At 42.9% G+C, this 13,821-nt stretch overlaps 1 pseudogene; it reads right to left on the bottom strand.

Annotated features, from left to right (window-relative positions):
- Positions 1–7,897: 7,897 nt before the first annotated feature.
- Positions 7,898–12,132, bottom strand: LOC104353722 (alpha-1-antitrypsin-like; annotated as a pseudogene).
- Positions 12,133–13,821: the final 1,689 nt, after the last annotated feature.

The following is a 13,821-nucleotide window of genomic DNA, read 5'->3' as shown; positions in this document are numbered from 1 at the left end:
ACAAGAGATTTACTGTGTCTATGGGATTTCACCACCCAGGCAGGCAACCACTCAGTGCTTATGAGGCTCACTATAATTTTTACTCAGCTTGGTCCTCATTTGGGCTTTAACTGATATTTTGCCATCAGTAAAAACCAAACAATCCTGGGTCATTCTATAATGAAATTCTTTGTTCATGACGCTTTTGAAAAAGATTGGAAAATGAAGCTAAAAGAAGCAAAAGAGAAATCATTAGGAAATATCCAATGAAACTCTGTTTAGATAGCTATTTCATTTTTTTGACCTCAGAAATCTCATTTCTGCAATGGCATATCTAACCTGTAAACAGATGTCTGGATTCACCAAGCAATACCCATAATTACTGGTGCTCTGAAAGTTTTATTAGCTAGTAATATTCCTAGTGAAAGGCCAACATGCAAAATGAATGGAAACTGATATTCTTCAAATCTGCAGTTTTAGGAAAGATAGTTTCTAAATTGTTTTTTTAAGTTGTTGTTACGCTGAGGCCCTTGCGTGTGTTTCAGATCAGTTCCAGATCAAACTATTTCATTTTTAGAAATGTATAGAAATAAATAAACCGTCTATTTCCTTGGTAGAACTGGAATTCTTCCCCTGAACCCTTACAACCTGTGGTTCAATGGCTGAGCCAGAGAGCTGTCTGATGTTTAACTTACATCTAATTTGCTTTCCTTCTGTAATAGCACAGGGAATGCAAGAAATAGGAACTTAGATTGGAAGGTGACAGGCGTTCAAATTTTTTATTTAAAATACTTTTTTTTTAGTTTAGAATTGTTGATGTCATCCAACTAATTCACAAGTTATGAGATGACTTTCACACAACTCACCTCCTGCCTACAACTGTTATGGACTACCAAACATCCTTACACCAAACAGCCTGCAAGATGAGAAATTAAATTGTTCAAAATTGTTACTGCCAGGGAGAACAAATCCTGATGCTGCTTTCTCCCTTTCCCATCCATGTGCCTGTGTGGGCCTCAGCAGGGCTTTAGATGGTGAAGCAGGGACATTCGGGGAATCAGCATCTCAAGCTTGGTCTAATACCATCTGCTATTTTGGGGAGGGACCTATTTCTTCCGTGTGAACTACTTTATCAGGATCAGCTTGACCACTTTCTGAACAGTCACACAACTTCAGCTGTTGATTTTTCTAGGTCTTAAGAGGAATGGCTAGGGTTGCAGACTGTCCCTCACAGAACAGAATAGGTAGTGCTCAGTTTTGGGCAATTTGTTCTTGAATGAGGGTTGAAAGGTACTGTGCGTGCAGTGAATGTCACAGACCCCACAGAGGTTTGGAAAGAATGGCTGTATTCCTAAATTAGACAGAAGTTGTGGATTTCTGTTTCCTTTTTCAGTGCCGTATTTAAATGCTGAAATCATTCTCATCTGTAGTACAGACAGTCGATACGCATCTACAGCTCCTATTGACTTCCACACAGCACGTATGCATGCAAAATTTTGAGGTAAATGTGATGTACTTGCCTAAAAACTCACAGTTATACAAATAAGGACTAACAAGTTTCATGAAAAGCATTAACAGAGCTAGCAATAGTTACGGTTTTAAAAGGCTAAAAATCAGATGGTGTTCCTTTGTTACAAGCTGCCCCACCATTGCCAGTACTGCCACATCTTTAAAGAAATAGAGCTGTCAAGAAAATCCATTTGACCGTGCATATGATGGCTATTGGCTAAGACAGTTTTTCCAAGGGCTCATGAGAAGTTTTTTGCTCAGATTCTCAACCACCAAGGAGGTCCAGGTGTTGCTATAAATAGCACATGCCAAGTGGGCTCCCAGCGCCTGGTTCTCCAAGCAAGGAAGTTGAGTGCATTGGCCTCCTCCACAGTATTATGGAACTCCTTTAACCCATGTGGAGCTGAGATCCCCAGGTGCACTTCCTTCCTTGCAAGGCAGCTGTAAAAGTGATACCTGAGTAAACTGAAAGGTACTGTAGCCCTACAGAAAAGGGGGACTTGAAAAGGCCTAGAACAGAAGAAGGCTCCAATATAACAAGCTGTTGTAGTACATTTTTAATATACAGTTTTTTGTTAGCCAAGGGCAAATCATGTGGATTTTTTCTGACCCTTTCTGATTTTGTGGCCATTTATGGTTATTATTTCAATATATGCATTACAGAGAAATCAGGAGAGTTCACAGTAACTTTGAAGTGCAATATGTTACTTTTCAAATATGCCAGTTTACCACCTACAACATTCCCTTTTGCTGCTCATAAACCTTACTTTTGCTGGATGCCAGGTCAGACTGTTTGGAAATACAAAACATAACCACTGCTCAGATAATCTCCATCGCCTCTATGTCTGACTGTAGGCAGTGCTAGGTCAGGCTCCCTGTGACTCCAGCGACAGCATTGCTGTCTCTGAGCACTTCAATAATGCCTGTTTTCTCAGACAGGGCCTTGACACCAAAAGTAGCAGAGATAGGTGATTAATGAAGGCACAGAGAGAACTTTCTGTTAAAATCTATGCAGAGTGGAGGTAAAACATTGTAAAGTTAATGCAGTTTAGTTTTACCCCTCATTATGCTTACAGATCCTGCATGCACAACATTCCTGTGTGGTCAGGGGAGATGCTATTGTTTCAGTTAACAGGACAAGTCGTCAAGGATCAAAATCCATATGCATGTTTTTTAGCTAATTATCTGCAGGTACTGTGCAGGTGGAGGATAAGGCAAGGCTAGTCATCCCCTGTTACACACAGGGGCACATCACAGCCGCAGTCCATTCCATGTGCTGGCTCCAAGTTCTCTCCCTTGGGTCAGTATGGCTTAAGTGTGAGGACCGTTAGGATGTTGAAGCCAAGGGTTCCTTGCCCTCTTCAGAGAGATTTTACTCCCCCACCCTCTTCTTTCCATGTTGCTCCCAAAAATGTGAAGGCTCTGCAGTTTGATGGTGTTATCTTGGCCCAGGCTTATATGTGTTCCTCTTGGTAGAATTTCAATTTCAGCCAGAGCTGATTCAGGGTATCTACAGCTGGGCCACTGCCTTGAGTTTGGTTTTATGGCAGGCTTTCCAAACATCTGCAAAGTTTTCACTTTTACTGTTGAATCATCATGTTCTTGCTGTACTCCCCCTAGTTCCACCATGGAGCTAAAATTCCTTAGCAAATCATCTCAACACTCCTGCTGTCTTCCAACTCTTTAAGCCTATTTCCAAAACTGTATAAATCTTCAACAATTCCTTTGAACTTAACTGCTTATTTGAGAAATCATTGTCGTGCCTTTTAAAACTTTTTTGAGTGGTTGTTTTTATTTGCAGTTGTAGGGAAGTTACAAAAGCATGGCTGGGAACTATCATCTCAGCTGGAATAATTTTTCTACCCTCAAAAAACTGCTTTGAACCCATAAGGCACCAAGTGGACTTAAACTATTTTCCATAAGAAAATCTCACAGTTCTGGTAAGAGGATAATCAAGAATTTTTACAAAGGTTTCTATTTCAGATATCTAATATTCACAACTAAACAAAAAGTTGGGGATTGTTCCTGTTTTTCATTTTTCAGAAGTGGGCAGAAGGAGAGGGAAGAAATGAGGTAATATGAACAGTTTTCTATTTACTTTCATCCTTACCTTCCCTCTAACATGTCCCAAATAGCCCACAGTTAACTGCTTATCTAAACCTCACCAGTCCCAAAGCAGGGGACAAATGACTGCTCAAGCTGTATTAATAGCTGTGGATAAAGAGACTTGTAGTTTGGCAGCCCTGTGCAGAGCTGAAATCCTTGGCTTGGGTCCAGCAAGAGAGGTTCACCTCTTCAAGCACTGCTGAAACAATTGATTTTATTTTACTGAGAGAGAAAATGAGTTAGACAGGTATAGCTGACTAAGATTTTCCATAGAACATTTTTCAAGCATTGCTGGTTTTCTTTCTTTAGAAACTGGAGACAAGGAGATGATGAACATGCCAAAGAAGGGCAATGAAGCTGGTGAAGGGTCCAGAGCACAAGTCTTATGAGGAGCAGCTGAGGGAACTGGGGTTGTTTAGCCTGGAGAAGAGGAGATTGAGGGGAAACCTTATCTCTCTGTACAACTACCTGAAAAGAGGCTGTAGCAAGGTGGGTGTCAGTCTCTTCTCCCAAGTAACAAGCGATAGGACAAGAGGAAATGGCCTCCAGTTGCACCAGGGGAGGTTTAGTTTGGACATTAGGAAGAATCTCTTCACTGAAAGGATTGTCAAGCATTGGAACAGGCTGCCCAAGGAAGTGGTTGAGTGACAATCCCTGGAAGTATTTAAAAGACGTGTAGATGTGGTGCTTAGGGACATGGTTTAGTGGTGGACTTGGCAGTGTTAGGTTTACGGTTGGACTTAATGATCTTAAGTATCTTTTCCAACATAAACGACTCTACAATTCTATGATTCTAGGGAAAATATTTTGCATTAAGCAAATCTTTAGGTCTATGTGAATAGGTTGACTAGAGATTGGGGTTTTTTTGCCTGGAGGTCTGGGAAAAGCTCTGTTCTTGCCCGCATGAAAGGCCTTATTGTCTCTCGCTGCAAATGCGCACACTATAGTTTTCTGTCATCCATACAACCTGTCAGGGCTTTCCCAGACCAAGCCACAATGGCAGAATCATTTAGCATTTTTGACCTGGCCTACCCAGAAGTCAAAGCCCTCCAGCAGTGGCAGGGAGCCTCAGACCCTCTCAGGTAAAGTTTTGATTCCTGCCCCTCTTCAGGAGGAAAACGGAGCTGAGACTGGAAACATTGGGAGGAGGTGGTGTCACTTAGCTCAGGCTAAGTGCATGAAGGCCCACCAGTTCTTGATGCTGAGATGACACTGTGAAGGGATCCTGACGGCAGCTCCTGACAGCTCATTTGTGCCATCTAAGTGTTCTGCCCACCCATTAAACATCATGACCCTTAGTGAAGTTAGTATTATCTTAGGAACATATTTCTGTGTATTGGGCATCTGTGCAGGGGTGCTGGCAGCAGGGGGGCTGCAGGGCAGTCTCTGTGAGGAGAAGCTGGGACTGCCTTGTGCTGGATACAGCCAGTTCCAGTTGGTTCCAGATGGCTCCAACAGACCCACCACAGGACACAGTTGAGCCCCTCAGCTAAGATGGTAGTGCTGCTGGGAAAGCATACTTAAGAAGCTGTCAAAAACACTGCGTGACAGCTGTGAGAGGGAGGACTAAAAAAACATGTGAGAGAAGCAGCCCTGCAGCCCCACAGGTCAGTGTGAAGGAGGGGGAGGAGGTGCTCCAGGTGCTGGAGCAGAAATTCCCCTGCAGTCCCAGGAGAAAACCACAGTGAGGCAGGCTGTCCCCCTGCAGCCCATGCAGGACCATGGTGGAACAGATATCCACACTGCTGCCTGTGGACAACCCCACACCAGAGCAAGTGGATGTGCCCTGAAGGAAGCTGCAGCCCTTGGAGAGCCCATGCTGGAGCAGGGACCTGGCAGGACCTGTGGAGAGAAGGCAATGCTGGAACAGTCTGTTCCTGATAGACTGTACCCTGTAGGAAAGACCTGTGCTGGAGCAATTTGTGAAGGACTGTCACTTGTGGGAGGGACACCATGCTGGAGCAGGGGAAGATTGTGAGGAGGAAGGAGCAGCAAAGACAAAGCATTATAAACTGACCAGAACCCCCATACCCCTACTCCCCCTTGCCCTGCATAGCTCAGGGGGAGGAGGTGGAGGAGTTAGGAGTACAACTGAACCTGGGAAAAAGGGGGGGTGGGAGCAAGGTGTTTTTATTTAATCTTGGTTTATTACTATCCTACTCTGTATTTAATTGACAGTGAATTATTTATTTAATAATTATTTAAGATAGTAAATTAAATCTGGTGCAGCACAGCTCTTCATTTGCATCATGCTGCTGATAACATCAGTTTCTGCTTACTCAATGCTCGGGAAGGTATCCGAGTCACCTTGCTGCACCCCAAACATCAGCTTAATGGAGGGGAATCTCTTGGAAGCACTCATCAGCCTGAGCTTGAGGAAGTGAGTTGAGGGCAACACGATTAGCTAGCATTTGGACAACAGAGACATGACCTCCCAGACTGCTGTCACCAGTTTCTGGAACCAGAGGGTGATTTTTGCCACATCCAGTTCTAGGAAGCCCAGGCTTTACTGTACATGGACAAGACCATTAAGGATGACCATTTGTGCAATAATGCGCAGATTTCACTGACACAGAAGCTGAATTCTTGCCCTGCCAGAAAAGTTGGGCCCCTTGCTCTGGTGCAAGTAGTGAGGAATGGAGATGGGAGCAAGGGCTTGGAGCTGGCATGAGATAGTTTCCAAGCTGGAAGGAAAAGGATTATTCTTTACCCAGGAGCATCCACCATCTAGGATAGGAAATGTGTAACAGCTCTGTGTTTCTATTTCCCTTCTTAGATGCTGAGCCCTGGAAGGACTTCAAAGACGAAGGAGATTTCCTCTGGGTTCCACAATGGAATGAGAGGGAGACAAAGGAAGGTTTCTTAGCTGAAGGGGGTAGATTTGTGGTTTCTGAGCTGAGGACTTGATATGCAGGAAATGGGAGACATCAGAATTGTCTCAGCTGGGAGTAGGAAGGTTTATCTGCATGCAAGGGACCATGGCACCAGTGATGAGTGAGTGAGGTAGGGAAAGTTTTTTCTGTTGAGGATACCACAGCTGCCTGTTTGGCCTGGGTCATTTTGTAAACATGGCCCACTTACGCTTGTCTCCAACTGTCTGTTTGTAAGTGAAGAATAACTTAATGTAATATTTATGGGATAGACAAGTGGACAGTGAGGTAGACAGAGAAGGGGCTGAAGGATAGAGCTTGAAGTGTTGTGATCAGTGGCGCTGAGTCCGGCTGGAGGCCTGTGGGTGGTGGTGTTCCCCTGGGGTCAGTACTGGGTCCAGTCTTATTCAACATATTCGTCAATGACTTGGATGAAGGGACAGAGTGCACTCTCAGCAAGTTTGCTGATGACACAAAACTGGGAGGAGTAGCTGGTACACCAGAGGGCTGTGCTGCCATTCAGCGAGACCTGGACAGGCTGGAGAGTTGGGTGGAGAGGAATGTAATGAGGTTCAATAAGGGCAAGTGGAGGGTCCTGCAGCTGGGTGGGAATAACCCTATGCACCAGCACAGGCTCGGGGTCAATCTGCTGGAGAGCAGCTCTGCAGAGAAGGACCTGGGAGTTCTGGTAGACAACAAGTTGACCATGAGCCAGCAATGTGCCCTTGTGGCCAAGAAGGCCAATGGCATCCTGGGGTACATTAAGAAGAGTGTGGCCAGCAGGTCGAGTGAGGTTCTCCTCCCGCTCTACTCAGCCCTGGTGAGGCCACATCTTGAGTACTGTGTCAAGTTCTGGGTTCCCCAGTTCAAGAAAGACAGGGAACTACTGGAGAAAGTCCAATGGATTGCTGTGAAGATGATTAGGGGACTGAAGCATCTCTCCTATGAGGAAAGGCTGAGAGACCTGGGGCTCTTTCACCTGGACAAGACTGAGAGGGAACCTTATCAATGCTTATAAATATCTAAAGGATGGGTGTCAAGAGGATGGGGCCGGGCTCTTTTCAGTGGTGCCCAGTGACAGGACAAGGGGCAGTTGACAAAAACTGGAGCACAGGAAGTTCCCCCTGAACGTGAGGAAAAACTCCTTTGAGTGTGGCAGAGCACTGGAACAGGCTGCCCAGAGAGGCTGTGGAGTCTCCTTCTCTGGAGATATTCAAAACCCACCTGGACGCTGTCCTGTGTGACCTGCTCTAGGCGAACCTGCTTTAGCAGAGGGGTTGGTCTAGATGATCTCCAGAGGTCCCTTCCAACCGCTACCATTCTGTGATTCTGTGATTGTTAATTAGGGATCAATTTTAGTCCCTTTTTGCAAAGAAGTCCCTGGGATGTGGAGAAGCTCTCCTCTCCGCACTGGGGAGTACAAGTGCTCTGGCCTAGTCTTCCTTGGCAGTTGGGTTCACAATTTTCCCCATGAAGAGGATGCTATGGGTGGTTTTGTCAGCAATCATCATCAGGAAGGGCCTGTTGAATCTGATGTGAGGTGGAGGAGGAAACTGTGCAGACAGTGGTACCATTTCTATCACAGTCAATGCAGCAGCCTCTGTGCCGTTCTCACTAACATCCACCATGGCCTTGTGAATTGCCTGCAAGGGAAGCAAATATTAAAATCTAGGTATAGAAGAGTGAAAAGCAACTGGGGACAAACCTGCTTGCTTTAACATTGTGAGAAGGTAGTTTTTAAAAGAAAGCACAGAAGGAATGTAGAACTGGTGTGAAAAAGATACTCATGTCCAGCCTTTCCAAGACAAGCAGAGTTTGCTCTGAGTTCAGGGGGAGTTTTCTTCAACACTCTGGCAGAGTCAAACTTGGCTGCTTGCAGACACTGAGCAGCCTAGAGAACATTTATTATTATGTTATTTCACAGACATAAGATTTTGTCCTTAATATTTAACACAGAAGAAGAAGGTTTTAATTTTGCATCAATTTCTGTGTATGCAAAAAAATTCTTTCTGCAAAGACATGATAATGACAAGATTTATAAGGTATCTTTCTGTAACACATGCCACTGATATGACTTGACTTCACAGGGCTTTCTATAGTAGGTATAGCAAATTTGTATTTCTAAATTCACTTGATCTTATTTCACAGTCTTTGGTCAGCCCTCTGTGTTTTTTCTTCATTGTCCATAAAGCATCTGAAAATTCCTCTCACGAGGTCCTGCTGCCCTTCCTCTATTCACTTGTCCTATGTCTGTAATCTGGTCATTTACACATGTAATAATTCAGTGTGAGGAATCACAAAATCATTAAATAATATAGGTTGGAAGGACCTCTAGAGGTCATCCAATGCAACCAACTACCCTAAACTGAGTCAACTCTGACACAAGATAGGGTTACTCAGGTTCTTATTCAGTTAGGATTTGAGTATTTCTAAGAATGGAAATTTCATAGCTTTTCTAGGTAACCTGTCCAAGTTTTGATCACCCTCATGTTGTATTTTTTTTTTAAAGTATCTGATGAGAATTTCCATTTTCTGTCTTGTGTGCATTGCCTTTTGTCCTGTTACTGTGCACCTGCAAGAAGAGCCTGGGTCCATCTTCTCTGCACCCTCCTAACTGGTATCTGTAGATAGCACTAAGAACCTCCCTTCACCTTCCCTTCTCCTGGCTGAACAACTCCAGGTCTCCCAGGCTTTCATCCTACATCCCATGCTCCAGCAACGCAACCATCCTGCTCACCCTCCACTCAACTTGTCCTGCTGCTATATGTTCACATCTCCCTTGCACTAGGGAGCCCCAGACTGGATGCAATACTCCAGAGGTGGTCTCACAAGTGTAGAATAAACGGAAGGATCATTTCCCTCATGACACAAGGCATATACTACCTGGGACACTGGGGAAATCACTTTATTTGTCTGTGTGCCAGTTTCTTGTTTGTGAAATGGGGATATCCCCATCCTACAAGTCTGTTGTCCATATAGATTCTGAGGTGCTCAGATAATGCAGTAGTGAAAGGTGTATACATAGGGTAAGAATGACTACTCCCAAACTTATGTCATAATCGTGACTCTTGTCATGCATTAATTTATACCAGCTCTTCATGAAATTATTCCTATTATTCCTTCCAGATCTGTTTTCTTCTTCAGAGACTCTCAAGTGAATTTGCAGGATCGCTATGCAGTAAACTTTAATTTTAATATTTATTTAATATTAAACTGTAGGAACGATGGCCATTTATTCCCTAACTTTCTCCTACCTTTATTACTAGCAGTGAGCCATGACTACACTCCAGAAGTGGGATTAGCCGATTTGCAAAGCTAAAACCCACATGCAAGTGAGGCAGATGAATCTCTTGATTACCATCTCTTCGCATACTTACTTTGGAAACCTTCAGAAGAGTTTTTTCTGCAACTCCAGAGAGATCAGCCTGGTCACTGAACACCTCTGTCACACCCATTTTCTTGAACAGGCTCTTAAGGAGCCAGAGATGGAGAATTTTGGAAGGTCCAGGTAGATTTTTCTTTTCAAAAATAAATGAAAAATGTCAGTTTATTATTGCAAGATCCCTCGATGCAATAGCTGTTGCAGGTATACACCTATCCTAAATACCCGTAGAGCTAAGGCTTTCTAAGACAGTGATAAGTCCCATGTTAGAGAAACAGAAGTTGAAGTACCTGTCCCACCAGCCACAGTCTGGTCAATAGTGCAGGGCCACAGTGCTGGTTTATGAATGTAACTGGCTGGAATGTATCATCCAGACTGGAGAAAAAGAAATTGCATTTTCTTTTGAACTGGATTCTTCCTACTCAAGGCAGGCTGCTGAGGGCAATGTACTCATGTGCAGGATGCTCACAGCTGGTAGCACTCCCACTGCTGTGACTGGGGGAGCTCAGGATAGGGTTCCCCTTATGTGCAAAATTGCCTGATACCTTGTCTAATGTAAAGAAATTATGCAACGCTTGTTCCTCACAGCTGTGTTTAGCACCTTATTGTGGCAGCGTAAGTTTTACTTTGCCTAGACAAGTAGTTATGGCTTTTTCAATATTTAAACAAAGCAACAGTTAAAATATTACCTTTTTTCAAGTGATTGCATCCAGTTAGACACTGTTTCTCTTAGCAGAGCATTCTCCACCTGCTGCATTGTGCCTTCATCAGGCAGAACAAACAATGCAGCAGCATTTCCTTTGTATGGGATTTCTACTATCCAGCAAGACAACTTCTCATCTCTATGGATATTAAAGGCTTTGTTTTGATGCATCATTTTGACCTTCACAGAATTCTTGTCACCCAAAAAGAAGTCATTGTCTCTGGTGGCCAATTTGTTGAAAGATTTTTCCCGGTAGCCTTCAACAAAAGAATGAATATGGAATGGAATAAACTGAAAAAGACCAATAAAGGCATGTCACATTAGTTGATGCTTAAAATAGGGTATCTGAACTTTAAAGGCAATAACAAGTTTATCTCAGTTTAAGGATGCTTGTTCCTTGGCCATGAAAAGAAGCTTTCCATCATTTCAATGGGTCTAATAAAGAAAAATATAGGCTGAGGATTGCTGTGGAAAAGACCTGAGCCTTTGCCTACTAAGGCAATGGTAAAACTTCCATAGACTTCCACTATACAGATTTCAGGCTTATTCCTTTCATACAAGTATCATCCATGTTTGACCATGTCCTGCACAGCCAAACACCTGTGCCTTTCAATAAATGATTGTAAGTTCCCAAGCTCCTCCCTTCTGAATATTTTCAGCTATGAACCTGGCTTAAAATTGATAAAACATTGATCAGTACTTCTATGGGTTCTTTTTTTTTTCCTTTTTTTTTTTTTTTTTGATCATATGGAAAATGATTCTTCATACTTGACTTTCAACTATTTCCTTACGTCATTTAAAAGTAGAAAGACATATTTTAAATCAGATGGTAGAATAGGTTCACAGTGTGAAAAAAGTTATGTCTCTTAGATCTGAATAAGACTTTTGGAGCTTATGTGTATAACTGCTATCCATGTTTGCCACTCACCTTTAAAGAAAATGTAGTTAACCAGAACCATCACAGTGTCTGAATCAAGATCCCTGAGTAAGCCAGTAATTTTCTCATGTGTTTTTGTTTCTATGTAGTTATTGATTTCCTTTATAGCCTCTGAAGAATTCTGGAAGTTACTAGAAATAGCTTCAGAATGATAAAAATTTGTGACATCATCCAAAAATTTTTGAAGCAGTTTCAGTTGATCATCTATGAACAAGGCATTGCCCATGCTCAACTGGACTTCTCGGTGAGCGTCGTTTAGCAGCTGGAGGACATGCTGAAATCCCTCATGAATCTCCTGCTCCTCCACCTCTGTCAGGTTGAAGGCAAGGCCTTTGTGCAGCTGTCTGAGTGTGTTTGATCTGGCCCCCAGGGAGAGCATTGCAAAGGCAGTGGAGATGCTCAAAGGAGAGAAGAAAATGTTTGTGTTGCCCACCTCCTCTCTGACCTGCTTGTAAAACTTAAATGCAAAGTCAGCGTTGCTGGGGGCTATCTTGACATGAGACAAGTTTTCACTAGCGGCCTGGGAGTGGTCTTCTGGGGAATGGAGTATTTTTTGTTCCTGCTGTTCATCATTGAGGTTGGACCTATGTTGACCCTGGGCTTGAAGTCCAAGAAGTAACAAACACAAATACAACGCAGACTTCATTTTCCTTCTGTTAAGAAAAATAGAACAACTTTTAGATCTGGAGAATTTTATCTTCCCTGCATAAAAATAGTTTTCATATTCTAGATATGGATTTTCAGATGTCAGTCTTTAGGATTACTGCTCTATTTGGAAATACTGTTCTACCTCACCTCCTGGATTGTCTGTTTCTAGGCAGTTCTCAGTTTCTGACCAATGAGCAAAGGAAGGAAGATATTAATTTGGCATCACCAGGGAAGAATTGATGTTGTATAAGCTTTTGTGAGGTATTAGGCCTGCAATAGTTCTTGCCTCTGACCAGCGTGGCCTCATTGCACTTCTAAGTGTCTTTGGGTGCATGGCTGAGTTCACGTATTGGCCCCCATGTACTTGGTAAATACTTTGGCAGAGGGACCAACTTCTGCTGATATGTCTCTGTAGTACTCATGGTCTTCTTATGATTTGGGTTTTCAAGCACTGCAGTGATACAGAGATAATGTCAGTTATAGCTGTGAATAAAATCAATCTAAACACTCTCCCCTTGAACTGTTTATATCTTTCTGCCTCTTGTGTAGCAGATCTGAACTCAAGAACTGTATTATTTCAAAACATTACCTTAAATGTTCCTGCAAATTGAGGATAAATCAAAAAAGTTTAATGACTCCCTCTACTGTACTAAACTATCTATGAGGTTGCAAAGCACAAGACACAAGAGCTTAGGAAAAGCTATAGTGGAATCTGCCTTGCTATGTATGCACAAGTCCATGACCTTTCCTCTTCCTTTAACTGACATAAGCAAATTCTACATAATCCCACAGTCTTTTTTTCTGCCCTTTTCAGGGGAAGAACCATGAAATATACTGGAGAAGAATGTTCGTCATAAGGTGCCTCACCTGAATTATTTCAAATGACAGAAACTCAAAAACATGAAGTAGGCAGTGGACTGTGGGAAAATAGAGACGATCTGAATGTTGTTTATAGCAGCTGCGTACTTATTTTGGAGCATGGGCTTCTGCCCCAGGGTCTGCCTCAGGCTGTGTCTAGTGCCAGTTTTAGGTCTTATGTCAAACTTCCCATGGGGAGTTGTTAATTCTGGGTTCCCCCTTTTCTGGCTGCCCACTATGAAATACTGGAGATAGAACCTGTGGAAGCGCTGAGTGCAGGACCTGTGCTCATCATGTCTAAAATGCTGTATAAAAACATTAACTCTGAAAAAAAAGAGACATTCTAAATGGAGATAATTTATTTTGTTCTGGTAAGTTTACAAAATTCCCCAAATCTGCTTTTGAGAGAGACTAATTTCTCTTTCAGGCAACCTAGCTGCAAGTAGCTGGGTCTCTAAGCACACTGGAGGTAAAGGGATGCTACTCTCGTTAGCTCTGCATCATCCTGGAGCAGTCAGGATATTGAGATAGTGAATAAATATACTCCTCTGGGAGCAGAGACAAGGTTTTGTTCTTCACCTTGGAACTGGCTGCTGAGTACTAATCTCCCAGTCATCCTGCCACTATAGCTTGGAGCTGGATCACCGACTGAGTCCTGCTTCCAACATTTAGAAGCTAAAATAATTTCCAATTACTGTACAAAACAAATTCATCTCAGCATTAAACATTATGTAATAAATGACAGATCACAGACAACATGCATTCAAAGACTTCTAAGAAAGTGTAATGTACTTACAGTGCTGGACCTCTCTTTCACAGTGCTTCTTCC

This window comes from Leptosomus discolor, chromosome 3 (genome assembly GCF_034619465.1).
Source record: "Leptosomus discolor isolate bLepDis1 chromosome 3, bLepDis1.hap2, whole genome shotgun sequence".
Taxonomy (NCBI): Eukaryota; Metazoa; Chordata; class Aves; order Leptosomiformes; family Leptosomidae; genus Leptosomus; species Leptosomus discolor.
The sequence above is the reverse complement of the archived record's forward strand: the minus strand, read 5'-3'. Positions and strand labels throughout refer to the sequence as shown.